Genomic DNA, 23,159 nt, shown 5'->3' on the forward strand with positions numbered 1-23,159 from the left:
CAAGTAGTTCCAGTTCAAGGCAGGAGACCTATCGCCTTCTACCTCCTGAGGACTGACTAAGATAATGGGGTTTCGGTCTAATCCTACTCTACATTCATCTGAACATCACCGTGCAATTCACAGCAGTGTAACACAAACCAAAGTCACTCAAAGATCAGCTGAGCAAAGGAGCAGATACAATACTGTAAGTCAAGATTAGCATACACTGGCAAAGTTTTGTAGAAAAGCCTGCTCAGCGCCTTTCTCTATCACATCTCCCTGGGCAACTAACTTGCTTGCTATGATAAGCATTACAATCCCTTTACCACAAAGCGTGATTTAACTAGACAGATAATACAGCATATCTCATTGTACATTAAATCATCAGTATTTTACACACACACGCTGTATCCTTCTGCCAGAGAATCACTTCAGCATTCCCGCTGGTATTATAGCAAATAATACTCTGCAAGTGCTTATAAAATCCTAGAAATTAAGTATTCAGATACACTTCAGTTGAAAAGCGAGAAAGTTCATTTTCAGGCAGAGTAACACCCTGCCAATTTTCAGAGCAGACATTTACAGCTGACAAAAATTCTAAAAATTGGATTTATGATGGAAATACTGACATAACCTAAAATGTAGTGCAGCTGGCTGCGTACTACTGCACACTTAAAAGTCTTTTCTTTGCTGTTATCACCCCTATGTGTTTATCTATTTCTAGAGGAAACCTATACACCATTTTTGGTTATCATACCAAAAAGGCAATAGAAATATTCAAAACATGAAAACAGTGTTTTAAGTTTCCTCCTTGAACTACACATGCTCTCTTACAAATATTCAGCTTATCATTAGATTGTGGGAGCAGGGACTGTCTCCTACAGTGCCAAAGTCTTATGCTATTGCTTTAGCTTCCACATCCATAAAGGCAGAACTGCAAGCATCCCCCTCCTTATCTGAAAACTAAATGAAATGCATTTATGAATGTGCAAGTATCCTTATTGTCCTGAGAAATAACAGCCTCAGTGACAGATGAGAGCAAAACAGTCAATGATAACGTACATACCAAGAAAACAAATTTCAGCAGCTTCCTGGGATACTAGGTTGTAGACTAGAAACCACGTAGCATTTCATTTTCAAACCTCTTAACACTCTGCATTCAACTAAATAGAATTATTCAGAGACAAGTATGAAATCAAAATATTTACTGTCATTTATTTTTCATTGTGCAAGAGAAAACTGTGATGGTACATAGCTTCATTCCTCCTGCAAAGAGAGCCCTAACGTCAAAAATATGGCACAAAAAATATTTCTGCTGATTGTAGATGTGCTGCAAACACCCATAAAGTATAAATTTCGTTCCTTATCACCACTGGTCAGACAAAAAATGACTCATGCTTGCAGGCACTTTAGCCATGATATTTGAGAAGGAAATATCTCTGTCTTTTTTCATTGTTAAGGCATTAAGAGATGTTTGAGACATTACTGAAGCATCTGGATGTTCTTAAGACCTTTAATTAGAAGTAACGGAGCTTCAAATAGTCAAACAATTTTGTAACAATGGACAGCTTGCATTCTGGTTGTACGGAGCAGGCAACCTTAGCATCTTGTTTTAAAAGTGATTAGTTATATGCTTTTAACGCACCTTGTATGCAGATCCTAAATCCCAGGGAAGGTTTACACTATCTGAAAAACCAGGTGCTCAGCTGTGCAGCCAAATACAGCAAACTTTGGATATTGCAAAAAGTTGAATTCTAAGCCTAAGCATACCCTGGGAGAAACATTTGACCATCTTTCACAGCCTTTGGCTTCAACCCCCCATCAGCAGCTTACAACATACTGTAAATTGCAAGTATATTGATCCTGAACAGAAACAAGCCATAACCAAAATCATCCAGGATTTGATGGGGGCATTATGTATTTTTGTCTTTCTTTAGTATTAAATAGCAAGGTGGAGAACAAATTTTGTTCTCATGTTCCTCAGAAGCCCCCTTTTTATTTAAAGCTACAGGGGAAGTGAAAGAGCCAGCTTTGGATTCTGAACTAATGCACTGGTAAGTACTTAATGAAAGCCAGGCAACATCACCTTCCATGGGGAAAATTTTGTTCAAACTGTTTATCCTGCGCTCACAAAACACTTGACGCCACCACCGATGTGTGCATGACAGTCAAACACAGCTGATCAAATACAAGCTCACCTCTGGAAACTTCACATCTAAACCGCTGGTGTTAAAAAATTAGCTTCTGGAAACAAGCCCAGTTACGACAAGAGACCACGCTGGTTTTGCTGCTCCACCGACAGCAGAGAGCCTGCCAGGCCAAACAGCTAACCAGTCTGCATGCCGGGCTTCCTAACATATACATACACTAACAATTGTCTTATGCTCAGTCTCACATACAGATGGGAAAACACCGCTTTGCAGGTATAGCATTCATGTGCGTTCATCGGGAGCACGGCACAGCCTGGTTTGGTATGAGAGCTTCCCTCAGGCAGAAATACACCCATCCTGGCACAAAGGATCTTTTCCTTCACTGAAAGCAGCCAGTAGCTACGCTTCATGTATCTAATGCAAGAAAAATCACAAAGGATTCCTGATTTATTTCACCAGCTTTTGCACCAGTGTAACACCTGACTTTTTCAGGGGGGTTTAGTCCTGATTTAAGCCCACTGTATGCCGGAAGAGGCTGCAGAACTCCTGTTTCTGCTAAAGGATAGTGCTACAGGGAGAAATAGATTTAGGAGGCATGTATCCACCTGCCCATCACTGGTGTACCAGCATTTTCCAAAGATTTCCTCTATTTTTTTTCACCACCTGGAGCTCTATTGGGGAAAAAGCAAGTAGACTTTAAGTAACAGTACAGGCAAAGGAAACACGGCTAATACTGTAACTACAGCTTTGACTAGTTCCTCATGTCAAGCAAACACTGTGTTCCCTGACTTGCACTAGCTCACTTCAGCAGGGATAGCTTCCCGGGGGTTTAAATTGCGGTCATCTTTATTTTAGTGCAGTCGGGTGCAACCGCTCTCCCAGTTTGTGTCCAGGCCACCACCTCATCTCCTGCAGCCTTATTCTTAAGACAAGAATCAAAGATGCAAAACTATCACACATCAATTCTGCCACAGAAATCTCTCTGGGTGTGTTCTGAGAAACCATTTATTTTTTCAGGCTCCCAGACACATGGTGACATCACCTTAAGGAAAGATCTCAGCAGAACAATTCCCTGAAGCGCGCAGCAGGTCTGCGCACACGTGGTAGCACAAGAGCTTGCATTCAGGACTGCCTTCATCTCATAAACCCTGGGTTTCTTATGGTGCATGATGATCAGTAGATATGGTCTCCAGGAATACACACACACACACACACACACACAGAGATCAGAGTTTTCCAAGAAAATCTGGATCAACATATGATAGCCATGCATAGAGAAAGTTCATTTGGTTCCCTGGCTTATACCAGACCTCCACAAGCTATTGAGATCTTTACTCTGAAAGCAACCATGGGGTTTCAGATGGGGAGCATTAGGAGAAGCTAAGCAACTTCCAACTTGCTGGATTATGAATCAGTCCAACTCCACGTTCTTTTCTTTCGACAGGTCCAACACAGGAATGTTACCATGGGTAACCATTTTCCCCAAATAAAGCTGATCGAAGCACCAGGCACCTCTGTGCACTGAGGACCATTTCTGTGGTGCAGCAGCCGAAGCTAAGAGTGGGCCTTACTGCTTGACCCCCCCCCATGTCTTCAAAGACCAAAGTCATAAAATCGAGTGCAAGCCATGATGTGCATATGTGAAAGGCAAGTTATTGTCATTGCCATTCTGCTCCTGTCTGTGACTGACAGCTGGCACCTTGCCCACAGAACTGACAAGGTAAGACCACCCTGCTAATGCAATGGCTCTCCACTACGTTAATGACTCCTTACACTCTGCAACAATTGAATGCATGCTGAAATGAACTTCTAAAACATCCACGAACTTCTAAAAAAAAAAAAGAGAAAAGGAAACCATTATATTATAAACATTTCTGAAAAGATTTAACAATGCTCAATAAACCAAAACAAGAAGCAAACACTGAAACTATCTATACAGAAATAACATCTGTGCACATTTTAGATTTGAGTGCAATCAGGAAAGAAGAATGACAAATTTAAGTAGCCTCATTATTTGTTTGGTCTCTTAGGACCACACTAATATTTGGCTCCTTTCCCTTCAACATCTTGCATTTATTAGAGTTACAGAATGAATGAAAGCTACAGTTTGTTGAACAATAGCTTCCTTTTAATACTTTCAAGTCCATTAAATCTTCTGCATCTTTACGGCTTGCCAAAATAAAAGACAACATATTAATAATTTGCAGCCGTAGGATTTAAGTACATACTATTTGCAATTTGATGCACAAAGAACCATGTACACAGGAGAAAATCACACCCAGATACACATCTACATGACACACATGATAAAATTCAGAGTTCGACTTTTTTGGATATGCAATAACCTCTAAATGTATTCAAAAGGACAAGAACAAAGAGTGCTCAAAAAGCATCATTAAACAAGATGAACAGGTGTTTTTTAAAAAAATCTTAAGATTACTTTAAAAAAGAATGTACGTGCAAAACAAATTGTGTCATGTTTGTAAAGACAGAACCAGAAATCCATTCATTCATTAAGCTGCTTTTGAAAACAACTTAAAACTTTCAGCTTCATTTCTGTTTTGGGACATTTTGCTAGTAGCAAAGAATGACAAGCATTGGAAGTCTCCTTATTCATTCTGAATCATTCTGCTGAATGTAGGTCAAAAGCTCTTTATTAATGCCCTACTTTATGTATTTTACTGGTTTTATGTATAGGAAGGCTACTGTTCTAAACACAGTTGCTCTTGATGAAGCTGATGAGAAATAACATGTTAATAAACACATCGGCAGTCTCATGGGAGTACGATATCCACCACATCATAGCTGACACTACACCAGCACTGACAGGAAACATTGCAAAACATTTTGGATCAGAGAAAAACCTGAAAGCAACCAGGATCTGGGCGAAGTGGAAGTGTCTCTTGCTTTCTACTCACCTCCTGCAGCTGCTTTTAACAAGGCAGAGTACAAAACAGATTCAAAAGCAAGAAAGCAAAGTCAGTTTTGGAAAGGGGGGAAGGAAAAGTTTGAATTTGCTCACCTTGACAGCAAGGAGAGAGTACAATGTCTTTAGAGCTAACCAGTCCTCCAGAATATAGACTGGACAGAAAAAAACAACAGCTTTCCATTACTGCGTGTACAGGCAAGGTCTCAACACTCTCTCACAAGTTTGTCTATGCTTACAACAACAGATAAACATCCCATCATGTACCTGTTGATAGAAACTTCTGCCCAAGTTGAAAAGAAGCCTGTGCATCCTTCTGTGTCCATACCTAACAGGTGATCAACTGGGAATCAATAAGCAGAATTATCTGCAAGCTATCACAGCCATCCTTTAATCCTCTGCTCAGACCCAAATGTTATCCAAGTCTGTTTTTAAATTAAGAAAACTTACAAAAAAGTTGCAAGGGCTTTTAAAAATTCTAGCAGTGAGACTTCCAGAGTGTAAGAATACCTGGTCTTTCCTCAGTAATATCTTCTGTGCTGGGAGCTTGGACAGGTTTGCCACGTGACGTGACACAAAAAGCCTGGTCCAATTCGAGATTCAGAGCAGCAGACCCACTATTACACTTTGGTAACATAGGCAAAGCTAAGACATTTAAAAAACCAATTTCCAAATGGTTTGTTGGAAGAGTGACTTCCAATAACCGCAATAGGAACCAACACCATTAAGTACCATCTGAAAACTTCTCTCTTGGCATGAAAATTGACAGTCATTTGTCATTTTCATCTGCACAAACCTATTCTTTCAGCCTTGGCACGGCTGTGCAAAGATAGCAACCACCCCCTCAGACTGCTGCCCCAGCCAGCAAACCCACCCCCTCTTCTCAGTCAAACACTCCTACAGCCACCTTCTTCTGCTTTAGCTTCTACTTTACTATACAGTCTTGTAGAGGGAGAAAGGGAGAAAATATGCAGCTCATTTTGGCGAGGTTGATGAACGTTGAATCCATTAACTTTGGGTTATTTTGGTGAGCATTTGACTCTGGAAGCATCAACGATAGAAATACCACCATCAAGTTTACAATAGGCTTACTGCCTCACAGGCTGGTGATGCAAAGTGGAAAAAAAGCAGTAGGCACAAGCCTAGGAGATACAACAGAAGGGTCCAGGGATAAAGGGCAATCTTCTGTTCTGCTCTGGTCATTTTGCTGTGAAATCAAACAATGATTTCTGTAGACTGCGTGCAGGGGAATATATCCAAATTGCTAGAAGCAGTAATCACAGTGCGTGCATTTTTCAGACTTAGTGAACTTGGCTTTATCATTAACAAGACAATGTATAACGAAGTTGCAACTAGCTGCAAAAATATTTATCAAAGAAAGTAGAGAAAGCTCTGGGGTCTGCTGTACCAAACCACATCTCCCTTTTACAAAAAAAACCCCAAAAAACAAAAAACACTCCATGGAAGCATTTAAGTTATTAGGCTTCAAAAACTAACAATTTTGTGAGCTTCTCACTCTCTGCTTCACCTTCAGACTTTTTGGGAATACCACGAATGAGCTGATAATTAAATTTAGCTGTTTATTATTTCTGTATACTGCATTTCAGCACAGTTGTACATTATTTTATACACTGTAATTATAGGGTATAATTACTTCTTTTTAAAGCGAGCAATCTCAAGTAAAACTAAATCAGTTGACCAGCAGAAAGCTGGAGACCAGACGCGGTATTAACCTTTTATGACACTACTGGGCTTCAGCTGATAGGTAAATAAAGCAAGTAGTTCTTTGGGAGTATCTGAGCAGCAGAAGGCTGATGGACATCTAGCATCGCTGCCGTAACATGATCCAGATGAGCAGTAAAAGCCCTGAGGCTATGGCTGGACTTTTTGTAAAGCTGTGGCTATCAGTATTATTCTCCTTGCATCAAAACAGAACTCCAAAACATGATTCATGCAATTCCTATCTGCCAAATTCAAACTTGTCAGCTACTACACTTAATATCAGTTCACAGTTAACAGGAGTTGGGCCAAAATCACTGTAAAACGAGCTACGGCTGTGCTTCAACAATGTTAGCTATGCCTTTAATTTGCTTTCCAAGAACAATTAATTTATAAAAACAGTTCTCTCAATCTACAAGGGGAAAAAAAACCCACCAGCGGTTACGTATCTGTAGGTAGCTAGGTTCTTCACATAACTATAGCTATCTTTGAAGTTCTGAGGAGGTTTACAGCCATCATACTAGGAACAGAAATGATGTTATCTGATTTATTTGATCAATCACTAAAATGGACAGTGATGACTGGAAGGCACAGCTACAGCAAGTAGCACACAATTCCCAAGATGGATTACAGTACAAAGCACTTGCAAAATAGCTTTGAACGACTACTCTGTAACCATCAACATCTCTTTCAAGATAGACCCACAGAAACAGTCAGCATTGCTTAAATTAGGTCTAACTATTCTAATGAATAAAGGTTTTGCCACATAAAAAAAAGAAAAAATCATTCACTTTTATTTCCTCAGGCTAAACCCCCAGTTGCAAAGATGTATAGGGAACTGAAAAGTCATCATTTTCCCTTAGAAAATAAAAAAGCTTTCCAGGAAAAAAAAAAAAAACATCATCTTGAACAATATTTTCTTAAACATCAACCCTGGATCACCACTTTATGGAATGACGTAAACCCCTGGTATCTTTTCAACTACGGTTCTTGCTCTGGGGTGAGGGGTTTTTTATTCTAAAAACACAGTCAGCCCCAAAAGGTGTGTTGGCTTAACAGTCCAAGACTTGCATGGTCTTAGACAGGATTTCCACTGGGCTCTAAGAAGTGGACTGCCCTTAGTCTGGTTTCTTTAGAATAGATACTTGGTACATATGGCTGCGATTCTTTTGAATGAGCAGAACCTCCAGTGCAAAGTCTCTCACGCTTTTCCCACCAATTTTCAATACACACCAGTTTGGTTACTCAGCTGTAACTGTACACTTCTCAAAACTCACAGGGTTGTTACCAACACACACAGTGACAGATGGAGCTCAAGGTACCACTGGGGCATGCCTGCACCTGAGGCTAGCCAGGGAGGCTGCTGCTCCTGGGGACTACGTGGTAAGCACGGACACACAAAAATGCTACTGTCACTGGGAGATGGTGCAAAACAATTACCTCATTCTTTCTGGGGTGCCGTAGCGATTACTTTTCCAAGTGTGTAAGCAGTTTTTCAACACTGTGAATCACTGCGCTGAGCATGCTGGCATAGGGCTAGTTTATAAATTAATACCCTTATTGCCATCTCTAGGATTAAGGCTTTCAGGTTATCTCTTCCCTCAGACCGCTGGACAGATTAAAAGGGTATCACTTTTCTTTTGGTTTCCCAGACTACTGTTAGCACAAGTACTTTTGGAATGAGATATTTAGTGTGCATAGTGTAGTTTCCAGAACTAAAACGGACTTGGGGAAGAATTTCTGCGCATTCACGGCTGGCTTCAGAGCCTGAGGCAGCATGTAATTTATCACATCACTCTGAATGCTCTGGGCCTATATGGAGTGAAAAAAACTTCCTAACTGCAACGTATGCCTAGGTAAGGGTGAAGACTACATTTAAATGACAATATGTGTAGGACATATACATACAAGTAGTATTCAGGAGCATGGCAACTGTGGACTACTGTCATATGAAAACCAGAAAGCCCAAAGCACAATTAGGTGAGGACACAGCTAACATACACGTAAAATGCAGGGCTACAGAAAGATATTGTTGGTTTATATTGCTTGAGGAGAAGGACTATTCAAAAAAATATTAGGAAAAAAAATGGCCAAAAATTGCTTCTGCAGCCTTCCTGCAAATGAAAACCATCGAGAAAGTAAAACCTGTGCCAACCACACACAGTGCCAGGTACTAATACCAGAGAGGAACAGATGCCATCGTTAGAGAAAGAGAGGGCATTTATGTTGGTGGTCTGCTGGAGCTCAAACGCACTGCACATTTGAAACAATTGAGCTTGGAGAGCAAGCAAGTGAAGCCTGCCAAAACCACTACAGACTTCTCTCTGTTGCCTGACTTACACAGTGGCACTGATGATGATGCAAGAGTCCCTGAGCACTGGGATGTTACCTGTGGATAAGTATAAAATATGAAGCATATCTTTAGAATCCAGATGTGACCGGAGTACCAACTACACTCTAAAACTTGTCTCTGGTACATTGCTGCACTGTGTGTTCGTGTTTCCTGGCAGGGACACACTTCAAAGTTGCCAGTAACTTCGGGACAGAGAAGAAAATAGGGTATTGTATTTGTATATCTCTGGTGTATTATATACAATCAGGAAACAAAAGTACAAAGTATTTTTAAAGACTTGCATTAGTTAAGAACCACCAAAAATGTCCCTTTTGAGTCAATCAAGAGAAAGCAGGAAGATGTAAAAGTCTTTTCATTCTTCTGGGAATCTTTTCATTAACAGAAAAGCAACCAGATAGGAGTCTCTAGAGAGAATTTTCTCGACCCTCTGATTAAGGAGTTCAACTGGCAGTAGGAAAACTAATACATTTGTTTCAGAAGGTCATGAACTATTTCATGATTTCCAGCTGAATTAGTTAGGTGGTCCATTATGACCTGTTTCTAAAAAAATCTAACAGAAAAATAGCTACAAGAGACAGAATTAGCTTAACAGATAAAAATTGCTGGGCAAGGTTATTAGTTTTTCATGGGTTTTCTTCTTCTTGTTTAGGTACTAACATAGAAATACAAGAAATTATGTCTGAGTTTCATTAAGGAGCTACGGTCACAAAAAAAAAAGACTTAACACGCGTACACTTTTTAAAAATCTAGATTAAATCTCTATTTATCAACAACTTTAAAACAAAGAAAACAGTCTTTATGTGGAGAACAGCAATAACGCAACCCAGAGCGTTCAACAATGAAGACTCTCTAACCCAGAACTGCCATCTGGCTGGAGAACCCCGCTCCATGTGCCCACACGCCAAGCTTGCAGCCTGCAGCTGCAAGGACCATTACTCACCAGCTGAGTCAGGCACTGAATGGCAGTCCTCACAATCACTGTGTGCTTCTGATTTGTTCAAAAGCATGAGCCACAAAACCTTTCAGATGTTTCTTCTGATTCTGGATTGGGTAACAGCAACTTCATTTCCCAGTACTGTGAACCTACTGACTTTACCCACCCTTCTTTCTCAGGATAGTCTAACACAGGCAAGACTTTGCAAAATAAACTAAGGAAAACATGAGTCCCAAACCTATGTCTTGGTGCAGAGGCAGTCTTTCATACAAGTAACCTTCCGCAAACAGCTTAATTCAGTGGCTTTTGTGTTTTTCAGACCTTTGGACAACTCCTATCCACCAAAATTAGTGACATACCAGCATGCGGTATCCTCACCCAAATTTAAGCTGAAAACACTCTTTTCCACCAACCAGCTACAGGCCACCAAATGGTTCACGTATGGTCAACAGGGTGAGAGCCACTGGGGTCTTCCTTGGCGCACTGAAAAGCATGTAGTCAGCTAGACAAAAGGCAAAGGTATTGGGCTTGGATAACAGATAGAAGCAAGTAATGCTTAAAAACAAAAAAACATTCCTGCACATCTTTTTTTGGCTGTCTGCTCTTGTAGATTATTTTGCAAATATATCTGATATCATAACACCATAAGGTAATTGAAAGGACAAGTTTGCTTGAAGAAACTGACCTTGTTCATGGACTTTATTTACAGTCAGAACAAAGAATTTCAGTAGACTAATGAAGAAAAATAGTGGAAAAGACTTCCATGACTGACTTCAACAGACTGAATCCAAATCACCATAAATTTAGGAAAACATTCTGCGTGTTGCTTTTTAAAATTTTACATCCTTAAAAAGCCTCTCTTGATGGAAAAATTTAAGGTGGATCAGTACTTAAACTAATCCTATAAATATAGAACACATTTTTTCTTTGTGGTGAAGAGCTGTTCCTTGATTTATCCTTCAAATTCCTTTAAGTGCAATGACTGGCATGTGTTCAACATATGGGTCACCACTGGCAGAAGTACAGATATTGGTGATTTGATAGCTAACCAGATGTTTGTGGGGAAACTAGCCCCAATTATTCCTAGGGAAAGCCCATAAAGCATGTTAGCACTAATAAATCAACGTACCTATTTTTCTCCTGAAATTCCTTCGGTAGAAAATACATGAAGGTAAGTTTTTCCAATCACATTGGCTACAGAGGTTTTACAAGACAAGTCCAAATCACACCGACAAAGACCAAAGGCCAAAGCAATGAAACTTCTGATGTGCAGAAAACTGTGCAGTCCTTGATCAAAATAAAGTCACCATGATACCGTATTTCAACGTTGCCAGACATATCCAGACACCTTCAGAGATGAGTAGGGCTTCACAAGATCACAGAACCTGCTTAAATTCAAGAAGTGTCATAGCTGCAACCCTGTGCTTGCTTATTCATCCCTTAAGTCTAGTGTAGTCAGATCACAATTCAGCACATCATTTTCTTGCATGAGTAGCAGCAGTGGAGGAAATATTGTAAGACAGAACAAGGACAGGCTAAAAAAAATGTCTGAAGAATTCATAGACCTACTCTGTTCATTTCAGGTTCCTCTGTATAAAGCTTTATGGCTTGGATCCAAGTGAGCTGACTCAAGGAAACAGCCTGATTCACGCAATCAGTTAAGAGGCTCCCATGAAAAGTCCTGAACTCTGAATCATAGAAGGGTCCATAAAGATCAAGTCCCACCCCGCTGCCGTGGGCAGGGACCCCTCCCACCAGCCCAGGCTGCTCCCAGCCCCAGCCAGCCCGGCCTTGGGCACTGCCAGGGATGGGGCACCCACAGCTGCTCTGGGCAGCCTGGGCCAGCGCCTCGCCGCCCTCATGGGGAAGAATTTGATCCTAGCATCTAATCTCACTCAGTGTCCATGTCACTGACAAAGGCGTTAAACAGCGTTGGTTCCAATACCATACCCTGAGGAACACCACTCATCACTGGTCTCTACTTGGACATCCAGTCATTGACCACAGTACTTTGAGTGTGACCATCCACCCAAGTCCGTATCCACAGAGCGGTCCACCCGTCAAATCCATGTGTCTCCATTTAGAAACAAGGATATCGTGAGAAACAGTGACACATGCTTTGCACAAGTCCAGGTAGATAACATCAGGCACTCTTCCCTTATCCACCCACACCGTAACCCCGTTGCAGAAGGCCACCAAATTTTTCAGGCACAATTAGCCGCTAGTGAAGCCATGCTGGCTGTCACCAATCACCTTACCTTCCATGTGCCTTAGCAGAGTTTCCAGGAGGATTTGCTTTGTGATCTTGCTGGGTACAGAAGCAAGACTGACCAGCCTGTAGTTTACCAGGTCTTCCTTTTTTCCCTTTTTAAAAATTTGGGTTATGTTTCCCCTTTCCCAGTCTGTGTGAACTTCACCAGACTACCACAAATCCTCGAATACGATGGATAGTGGCTCAGCCACTCATTTGCCAGTTCCCTCAGGACCTACGGATGCATCTCATCAGGTCCCATGGGCTTATGCACCTTCAGGTTCCTGGGGACTTGCAAGGTTGTTAAAAGCAAGCAACCCTTTCCCCTCCGGGCTTGCTGACCTTCAAGGACTGCTACAAAAAGTCTGTTTGCGATTTTGATTGATGTTAAAGAGTTGATGTTCATTTCATTAACAGGGGTTTCTTGAGCTAGCTCACCAAAGACAGTAAGGTGCCACGTTAAGTCCCTGGTTCAGTAAGTTCCTTGTGGGCCCTCACTAACAGACATGTGTTATATGCACTAAAAGGACTGTTTCTGATCTTGGAGGGCTTCCTCTCTCTGCAGCGCATTTATTCCTACATGGAAATGTTGCATGCAACTGATTTTGTCTGTTTTTCTGGTACCCTTTCTCTCTAGTAGGTCAGAACTCTTGGAAAATGCTTTGCAAAACCCTCACAGAACCTTTTTACTTCCTGTCAGTGTTTTTCCCCAATGAGCAGTCCTCTCAATCTTTACACCTGAAACTCACATTTTCAACTCGGGTCCCGATTCATGAAGATAATAAGCATAAGCTTTATCTGCTGAGGATCACTGATCTCAATTATCTCGCTGAGTGCAGGTCCAAACAGAGATAAAGGGTAGATTTTTTTAGGAATGCATGACAGTTTTCTTCTCCAATTTTCTCATCTTGTATTATCGAAGTCATCACTGTCTTGCTTCCTCTATTGCTTCCAGGTATTTGGTACATTACAGTGTATACTTACTTTGTTTAGGTTAAATACGGGTCATTAGAGACGGAAACTCAACTATAGAAATACGATACTTTGAGGGTCAAAGTATCTATCATGTCTGTCACATTGAAATTTTCCTATGCAACTGTTAAAACCTCTCATATATATGCAGCTTTTGCAGTTTTGTTTGAAGTTTTGTGACCTTTCACTCAACAACTTAATGAAAAATAAAAGTTGCGGATAAATCAATCTGATAATGAAAGCAAATTAGCCATTATGCTACAGCAGACTTCCAACATGAATTAGTGAACTGAGATTGACCACAGCAATATAATGCTCTCTTTAATTACAATTCAGAGCTTCCCTTTCCAAGTAAGCTTTAGACAGAGTTTAGCAAACAAGTATTCAGAACTAAAGCACCAAGACAGTGATCCACATAAATGGTATCATAAGCCTTAACAAGCTTAAATTAAGCCAGTAGCGTCTTTTAGGAAAGAGGGAGTCTCATGACAGTCCTGGCTTTTCAACAGTGCTGTTTGTTGTTGTTTTTTTAAATACACTGAAATCCATCAGGTACTCTTACTCTCTCACAAGACAAAAAGTTTAATTCTCAACAGCAAGCACAGACAACCACAAAGTCACTTTCTCTTCCATCCTACTGACTCAGCCAATTTTAATCACTCCATTTTGTCCTAAATTTCTCTAATACATATTATATTAAAAACACTTAACATATGGGGAGCAAACAGATGCTTAACTAAAAGACAAAGTCTATGAAAAATTCATCTTCTTAAAATGCTTATCTTCATTTCAAGGTCATATGGAATCAATAACAATAAATCCATTTCTGTACCCTACTCATTTAGATATCACATTTTTATCCCAGCCAAATGAAAAAGAAAACATGAAGCTTTAACAAGCAGGAGGGAATTCACCACTGTGAAATATTCAGACAGCAATTTTGCTGGGTTTGTTTCAGAAGAAATTACAAGGTTCAGCTATTTTTGTGATTAATTAATTCTCTATTTCTTCTTCTAGATCTTTAAAGTCATTTTAATAGACACCTTCCACTGTTTATGTTTTATTCTTTGATGCCCCAGAACTGATTGCTTATTTTAAGAAAGACCCTTTGGCACGAAACTTTATCTGTACAAACCTGTAATGAGATCAATCCCTTCAGAGGCACTGCAAGAAACCCAGAGACAAACAACCACCCAAGCAAATAAGGAAGTTACTAGTAGATTGAAAATGAGAGAGTTGCAGATAAAGCATAAATCCTGGGCTCTGAAGAAAAACACATTTGCTGCATTTTAGAACCAGTTCAAAAAAGCATTTTGGCATACACAGAGTTTATCCTAGTTCTGCAATACAGTTCTTAATTCACAAAATCACCACAAAACTTCAGCACACACTTAACGTTTTCTGCCAAAAAAAGTGAATTTGTGAAACCGGGCCTAAAACTTCAAAAAAATCACGGGAATTCTATAAGGCCATTTCAATTCCTCTGACAAATCTCCTGCCTTCTCATTTCACAAATATCAAATTGCTGAAAACTTTTTCTCCTGTTGTTCAGGTTAATCTTGTATAATGACACTCTGTATGATTATGGGAAAAAATGCTGACTTGATTAATCTATTCTGGTAAAGGTTATAAACCAGCTCCTTGAGAATGGAATAGACTATTTCAGTTGGAAGGGACCTACAGCGATCATCTAGTCCAACTGCCTGGCCACTCCAGGGCTGACCAAGTTAAATCAAGTTAAGGGCATTCTCCAAATGCCTTTCAAACACTGATAGGCTTGGGGCATCAACCACCTCCTCTAGGACACCCATACCAGTGTCTGACTACTCTCTCAGTAAAGAAATTCTTCCTAATGTCCAGTCCAAACACTCCCTAGCACAGCTTTGAACCGGTATTCTGCCTTAACCAAAAATTTTCCAGTCTTGTGGAAATATCATGTCCTAACATTTTATATTTTTTTTTTTATCACTTACTGCATTTCACCATCTGTAACATCATTCCCAGGCCTGCCAGTGCCACTTCAGATGCCTGATCACCTAAATTTTTGGACATCACAATCACTGCATTCAAGTTTGCCACATTTCACCACTTCTAGTGCAGAGACATTACTTGTAACTACTTTAAAATTCCTTTATAAATTTCTAGTTTTGCTTTTTACTAGAAGATCTACCACACATCTAACACCACCACCTACTGCTGGTTCAAGGCAGCGTTACAGGTGGAAGCAGCATCCATAGCCTGATCCTGGAACCAACTAAAAGAGCTGTTACAACTTAGGTGTCTTTGGAATAGCATTACTCCTGCAGACAAGCTGGAAAAGTAAATTAGTTTAAAAATCCTAATCAGGCTCCCTTCCTACCCTTCCTTTCCCCAGCGCTGCCCTGGCCACATGACTCCTGCAGGAGGCCAGGGAAGGGAGCTCTGCCCTGAGCAGGAGACATCTGCCCCAAGCATCTCCCTTTTTGATCTAATACCTTTTTGATAACTCTCACACAACAGAAACACAGTTCCATTATCAGACAGGTTAAGCACAGACGTATTGCTATCTGTAGCTTTTAAATGGAAGTGTTTAGAGAAACAGATATGCAACACTGGGGAAAGCTTCCCCATCCTAATGGAGGGAATCTCGGTAATAACCAAGAGCTTCCCATTTCAAGAGACTGCCACAGCATCCCTGAAATGTAAATTCACTGATGCTGAAAAGCCTGCACTGTAATTTAGCAAGGCACAGCTAGAGAGAACACACCAAACAGTAATTTAGCAAAGACTAACAGAGCAAGAGACACAAACCATTAAAATACAGTGCCATCAGGGAAAGTGGTTTCCAAATATCGAGGATATGACCTTGAAGGCTGGCTTTCAGTCTTCTCTTCAGGGACCAGGTATAGGAGGTTTGCTGCTTGGGGAATTTCAACATGATGATGGAAGCAGAGAGCTCAGCAGGGCAAAGAACTTCGTAGGAGCCCTTAATCTGATCCCAAACAGAACAGAACAAATTCCTATTGACAAGCCTTATGAAATTTAGAGTTGTTTAATATACTTCAGGTAGCAATGGTTCTTACAGCAGATTCAGGAACACTATAGATTTCTCTACAGTATCTGAGCATTAATTTGCCAATCCTGAAAACACTACTCGGATAGAGTACAACAGCCAAGCAGTCTGTCATACTGCCCAAGACAAACATCCACGTGCATCCTCCTAGACGCAAAAGGCTTGATATTACAATCGGACCTTGAGGTATGCCAGAGTGTATACTCATTGGTCCCCAAAATCTGACATTTGATTTAACTGAAAGGTGCTAAAATACCACAGAAACATCCAGGGAACACTCAAATTATTTTTGGATCTTGTGGTTAAATGGAATGGGATGGCATGGATTTTTGGGACAGAAAACCATGATCACGAAGGAACTGCCATACAGGAAAAACCAGACAGAGATTGGTTCAGTCCCAGGTCTGATAGCACAAAATCGTTAGCATCAGATGCTTTACACAAAGCTATATGAAGCCCTACAGTTGGCAGCTCCAGGGTATAGAATAACATGCCCAGGGGACCAACTCAATCTCTCACAGTCTTTCCTGTCTTTAATATACCACAAGAATTTCTTCTTGTTTGTTTTTATATCTTTGACTCTCTGCTCTTCAAATTCCATTTCAGGCTCTTCAGTTTCCTTCTCACACTGCCCACTCTGGACTGTGCCTCTGTCTCTAGGATTCACTAGTGTTGGATTTCCAGTTTCTGACAGCTATTTCTTTTGCTCAAATAACCTCCTGAACTTTGTGTTTAAGCATATGGATTCACTTGCCCGCCTGCTTCTTTTCTCCAATGGTGCCATTCCTATTTGCAGTGACAGATTGTGGTGTGCTTAAGTAGCTACTATGCCTAAACTAAGATTTTAATTTCATACTTAATCACAGCCATATATTTAAACAGTGTTCACATTGTTCTAGTAATCAAGAGGGGACCCCAAGCACATGGGTCATTTCGTTTTCCAATCTCTATATAATCTAGGTGGAACTTCAACTGTAAAACTCTACTGTGAGTGTAAGACAACTTGTACATTTAAATTCAAGTCTACATAAACCAGATCCAGTCTTCAGCTAATTGAAGTAATTAAGGTAGACAAGGAATATGAGGATCTCTGAACCAAACACAGCAGTAGCATCTAAAAAGTATGTCTCTATCACTTGGATAAGCAGTGGGTTGTTTTAGCTACACATATTTGTGCAAGAGTGCAATACCAAAAAATTTCGAAGACCCCTAGGCGCAGAAAACTGTAGCGTCTTCGAAATACTGCTTATTAACATTTTTAGGCAAGATTTGCCATTGAGATCCTAGAAGTTTGCATATAAATCACAAATGCAACTTTAAAAAGCTTTCTGAAACGTTAGGATGCATCTCAGCCCATAGTACTTAAACATTTGGGACTTGTTTTTCGTTTTAACTAACCTGACAAAACAAAGCAAAATAATTACAGACTGATTCCCTTGCTGCAAAAATCATCCTATTCCATTCAGTGGGGCAGTGCAGCCCTTTCCCAACTAACAATACTAAAATTTGTCCCTCAATGAGATGCTCCACTGCATGATTTTGGGGGTCTCCCTTAATCAATAAACACATCATCCATAGATTAATGACAAAAGTAAACTGCCATACACCATCCCTCTCACATCTTCAGTATCCTCCATGGATCTGCCACCTTCAGCCTCTATGAATTAATCTCCTCCGCTCTTCCGGACCATTCATCATGCTCTTTCCTGCTCTAACTCCCTATCTCCTTACACCACAGAATGTCTTTCATCTGTTGCAGTCAAATTTCAGAACAGCTTCCTTAACTCTATTAATCCCTATCTCAGGACCATTCTTCTTACAGCCACATGACCAAGTTTTTTTCCTAACAGAACAAGACCATCTTCTCTCCATTGCTTTCTCACTTTTTCTTGAAACATTCATCCCTAAATTTTGTCATTTCACACTCCTTGGTGTTTAGCTACTGAATAGTGCAGAAGTTACAAACACAAAAAAGGAAGATAAATGGTAAATTCATACTCCTTACCCAACTGAACTATACAGCTGCAAATCCACTAAATGGGGATTAAACATTTTGTATGAAACTTGTAAATACAAAGGTAATTTACCATGCTATCTTTTACATGTACATTTGCTTACGAAAGAAATTTGAAATATGCTGAGCTGCACATAAAATAACTAAATCATGCAAAAACGTTTGAAATAAAGGTCTTCAGGATGGAAGGAAATAGTAAAATCCCATTTTATATCAACATTATAATTTTTTTTATGATTAATGAACAGCATTTGATAGATCTTCAGTAATCTACTAAACAAAGAAAAAAATGCTGGTTCTTACTAAAAGTATTAAACACAGTGGTACTGCCTATTTCAGTCCCACATACATATTATAATGTGGGAAGGAAGGGCAGCATGGTTATATCAAAGACAAAAATGCAACCTTGAGAAATCCTGTACATTTTCCGACTCTGCATTTATAGCTAACTCTGAAAACCAGTATTTTTTCTACAAATTAGTGCTGTTTATGGAAGAAACTAATATAGCTGCCTGCTAAACACAAACATGACAAAGTTCTACAGTATCTCTGTATAAAGACTTCCCACATTGTGCTGTAAAAAGGATCTTCTATTGAAAGACTGTCACACCTCCCAACGAACATACAATGTCCTATATAGCCTGGCTCAATCGGAACAGTGCCACACCAGCCCACGGTACGCCAGAAGGGGAAACAATGGAGACAGAGGTGTCTCCAATTAACAGCTAAACCAGCTCCTGGTCAGGAATGATTCAGTAAGCATAGAGCAACACCAGCGCTCTGTACGGTGACAACACATGAACACCTACAGCCGTATTTTCTGTAAGATGCATCTTAAACACCTAGGATGAATTTCTCAAGAATATATTATAAATTTTGGAATGGACAACTAAACCAAAAGTGACTGGAAACTGCATTCTTTTAGGTGGCTTAAAAAAAACAAAGGAATTATTAGCTTATTAATACTATATGGAATTTATGCAATTAAAAAATCTTGCACTATAATACACATTTCTACTATGGTTTTCTATTGCCATCAGCTTACAAATTTCTTATTTCCAACATACAGGCTACATGGTACTTTCACAATCTTAAAACATTGGCCAATTCTAATTGTTTTCAGGAAAATCAAGGGCATTTAAGCCTGTGCATGTAGAAGGGCCAGGCAGAAGCGGGGTGTCCAAGCCAGCGTGGTAAAAGAGCCAGTTTTCTTTCTGTGTGCCTTCCTAGCTGCCTCCAACCACAAGATTGCCTCCTTTCTGTCAGGAACCGATTTGCAGAGAGGCATCTCTAGAACATCAGATTAAACCTTTCCTGTCAGGTTGGTGGGTACCATTCTCATTCTCTTTTTTTCTGTGGCTAGACCAGCTGCTGAATATGCCTTTATTAAAAAATCAAAACACATACAGCAAAAGAAACAAGTTTCAACTTTCCTGAAGTGTCCAAGTCAAAGATCATTGAAATCAGATGCTGGAGTATTATTCATCCATCCTCCTCTAATTATTTCATCCTCCTCTTTCTTCGAAGCTTGAATTTAAGAGTTACAGATTTGTCCAGATTCTCCACCCTACGCCATCTGGTGTATCCAGCAAGCTTTCCTTCAGCTGCTAAGAAGCACAGATGTATTCAACTCAGAGCTCTTGCAGATGTGCAGCGTGCTACATAGCTACACTGTGTGCAGCAGCCCAACACTTGCAGGAAACACTGCACTTGGCGCTGCCCTGCTGAGCCGAAGGGCTAAAACTCCGGAGAAGCATTGGACATTTCTGAACTCATTGCTCTGCAACTGGCCTGGACATTTGTAATAAATGACATTTCCCAAAATATTCAGGACTCCAGGAACAGGACATTCATTTCCACACACAGAAACACAGAGGTGTTAGCTTTGAGTTCAGCTTCAGAGTTCAAACATCATCGTTCTCAGGAATTGATAAGAAATCAAAACTGGTGTTGGGGATAAAAAATGGCAATGCCTTTAAAAATTCTACCAATATTTCTTTTTCTGAGGCATTCCTTGAAACCATCACTCAAAAACACAGAACTAAACTCATCTTCTCCCACAATACCATGAAAATAAGACAGTAGCACTGGGATTAATGTGGCTTTCTATCACATGAGCTTTTAAATAGCACCAGGGCACTACAGAACAATGGGGAGGGAGTTTGCCAAAACGAGTTTTATTAACATGAGCTTGAAACTTTTGACCTTTCAGAAATATCAAGGGACAGTGAACAATAATAAACCTGATCACAAGTAATTTTTTTCTGCTGATGTCAAAAGAGGTGGTATTTGGTTTTTTGGGTTGTTTTGTTGGGTTTTTTTTCAAAATAAGGAAACAGTAGCAAAACACAAACTACTACAGATAAGACAGTTAAATAAAAGCAAGAGTAACCATGGAATAACCTGTCATGTATAATCAACTAATCATAACCTATTTGCCTCATCAAAGAGCAGTCTTATACAGGAACGTGGTCACAGATCCTTTCACATTATCCAGAGTCGAGCTAATACACCAAAAGAAGCAGATACGATTCCCACTAATATGGCTACATCTGCACTTGATAGACTTGAGTTGCGTATCCTCAAAATACACCTTATGTGGTGATGGAATCATATCAAATTCTTACCTGTCTACGCTGAATATTAGCGAGTGTTTTATAAGGTGTTTGTTAGTCATGTCAGCAGAATGCAAACCCTGTTGCCTGCAGAAGTGTTTCCACCTCACATAGTCATATACACGTTTACCTACAGATTTCCATCATCTTCCTGTATTTCCTGTGATACACAGCTATACCTTGAGGTCAAAAGAGCTTCATTTCTTTAAAACCTGAGTAAAAAATATCTTTCTCATCTCTTAGCTCAGGTCTCCCTCTACTATGTAGCAAAATCCCTTATACTCTGTGTTGACTGCTGGTCTTATGCATAAAATTAATGAACTGATGAGCTAATGATGTTCACTTACTGTAAACAAATAGCTATATTAAACAGTCACAAACTGTAACATAAAAAGCAACCTTAATTAAGCAATTAGGAAATTAAGCCATTTAAGAATTAAGAAATCTTAATTTATTTGCAGTTAGCCTCACTGAACCCAAAGGGACTACCCACGTGCACACAACGACGTGTTTGTGAGTACTTCCATGATTTGGATTCCTGCAGCAATCACTTAAGATATAAAACTTGAGGTCAATTTCTCCTTAGATGCTTGGTATATCTGCGGTAATTTCACTGGAATCAGCTACTGTATAGATACAAAACAGTACTCTGAGCTTTCCTTTGTTTTTTTCTGCAGCCTTATTCCCCTACCACCAGCTTCCTGAGAGGCAAGATACTTTTCTACTGACAGGCTAGCAATTAACCAGCTGCCACAAAAGAATAACAACAACAAAATGTGAAAAATGAAAGATTCATCATAGGTATCACAGAAAAATCTAGAAACAGCATCGTTTCCATTGAGCTTCTTTTCCCTACGGTCATATAGTCTCTCCTGTACAAATGCAGTGTTGTTCAGTTATTACTTCAATTTCAGGACTTAATTTCCTCCTCAGCACTTGAGATGCAAGTAGGAAGGAAAGCAAAGAATGAAAAACTGAAATCAAAGAAAAAGTCACTACACAAATCTTGTACTGTACTTTAGCTGAAGAACCAGGAGCTGCAAAAGCTTCAGCTGCTTTCCCCTTCTCTAAGTGAAACAGCCAGTTTTAAAATCCCAGTTAATTTTTTTCTCCTCAGAAAACCGAGTGGATGGTGTTGGCTTTTGTTTAAATTCTCACTAATATGTTTTGTCTCAATGAAAATTAAGGCTCAAAACATTTTGTAAGCTTTCAACAGAAATTATTTTGGCTTTCCAAAATACTTAGTTTTATTAACAGCTTAAGCAGAAAACAACACTTTCACATTTCTATTCAAATGCCACTGTTCACTGAAAAAATATTTTGACAAAAAACTGAATGCAATTTATCACTCCTACACTTCGCTAGTTCTGGAAATTACTTTCTTCTATATGAAGCCTGCCACCCAAATACCACAAATGCTTTCCAAATGCAAGGGTGGTATTTGCCTGCTGTGCCGTGTCACCAGCGAGGGACAGCTGCCTGTATTCAGTCAGGACTATGCGGCTGAAGGTGGCTGCAGCAGGGCTGCCCATGCTGAAGGACTTGCACATCACCTGCTTTCAGCTCCAAGCCTCTCTAATTACTCCTCATAATGACCATAAGGCCAATGGCAGGACGGTGCGCTCTGGTTACGTGACGTTTGCTTTTACTTCACTTAGCTGTAACCATCACGCTTCACAAATTTTATCTGCAGATAAAAATAATTTTTTAAATTCTCAGTAAGCACCTTTCTGTACAAGTTAAGAAACATTAAATGATGGGCTCAAATTCACCAAGCCAGTCTTTGACAGATGCCAGAAAATAAATAAATATATTTATTTATATATACAAGTTGAAATTCCTTGGTGAAAATTTGTGCCGCTTGTGAGGTTTAAAGCACTGACCATTCAAACCACAATTTAAGGAATCTTTAGTGTCATAATTCCATACTAGCACTCCCAAATCTAAGAAACGTATAGCCGCTTGAGTGAAACCAGCCAGGCTTGTATTAGCCTAAACACAACAGTGTCGTTTTAGGCAGAACAGGCACCAACACAGGGACTACACGAATGGGGAAGGTCACCTGCAGAAAGGGTAAGGCACATGCAAACTCTACACCACCTAGGAGGTCCAGGAGGAGCCAGCAAAGCCCCCTGACTGATAAATGTCGACCACAAATGGGGCAAGATCTCTGGATCGCCCTACTGAGGCAGCA

General features: G+C 40.0%; 1 protein-coding gene across 2 annotated transcripts in view; it reads right to left on the bottom strand.

Annotated features, from left to right (window-relative positions):
* Positions 1-23,159, bottom strand: part of LOC119156410 (glypican-5-like) — a 384,241-nt gene that overhangs the window by 297,064 nt on the left and 64,018 nt on the right. The window lies entirely within an intron of this gene.

Source organism: Falco rusticolus, chromosome 13 (assembly GCF_015220075.1).
Source record: "Falco rusticolus isolate bFalRus1 chromosome 13, bFalRus1.pri, whole genome shotgun sequence".
Taxonomy (NCBI): Eukaryota; Metazoa; Chordata; class Aves; order Falconiformes; family Falconidae; genus Falco; species Falco rusticolus.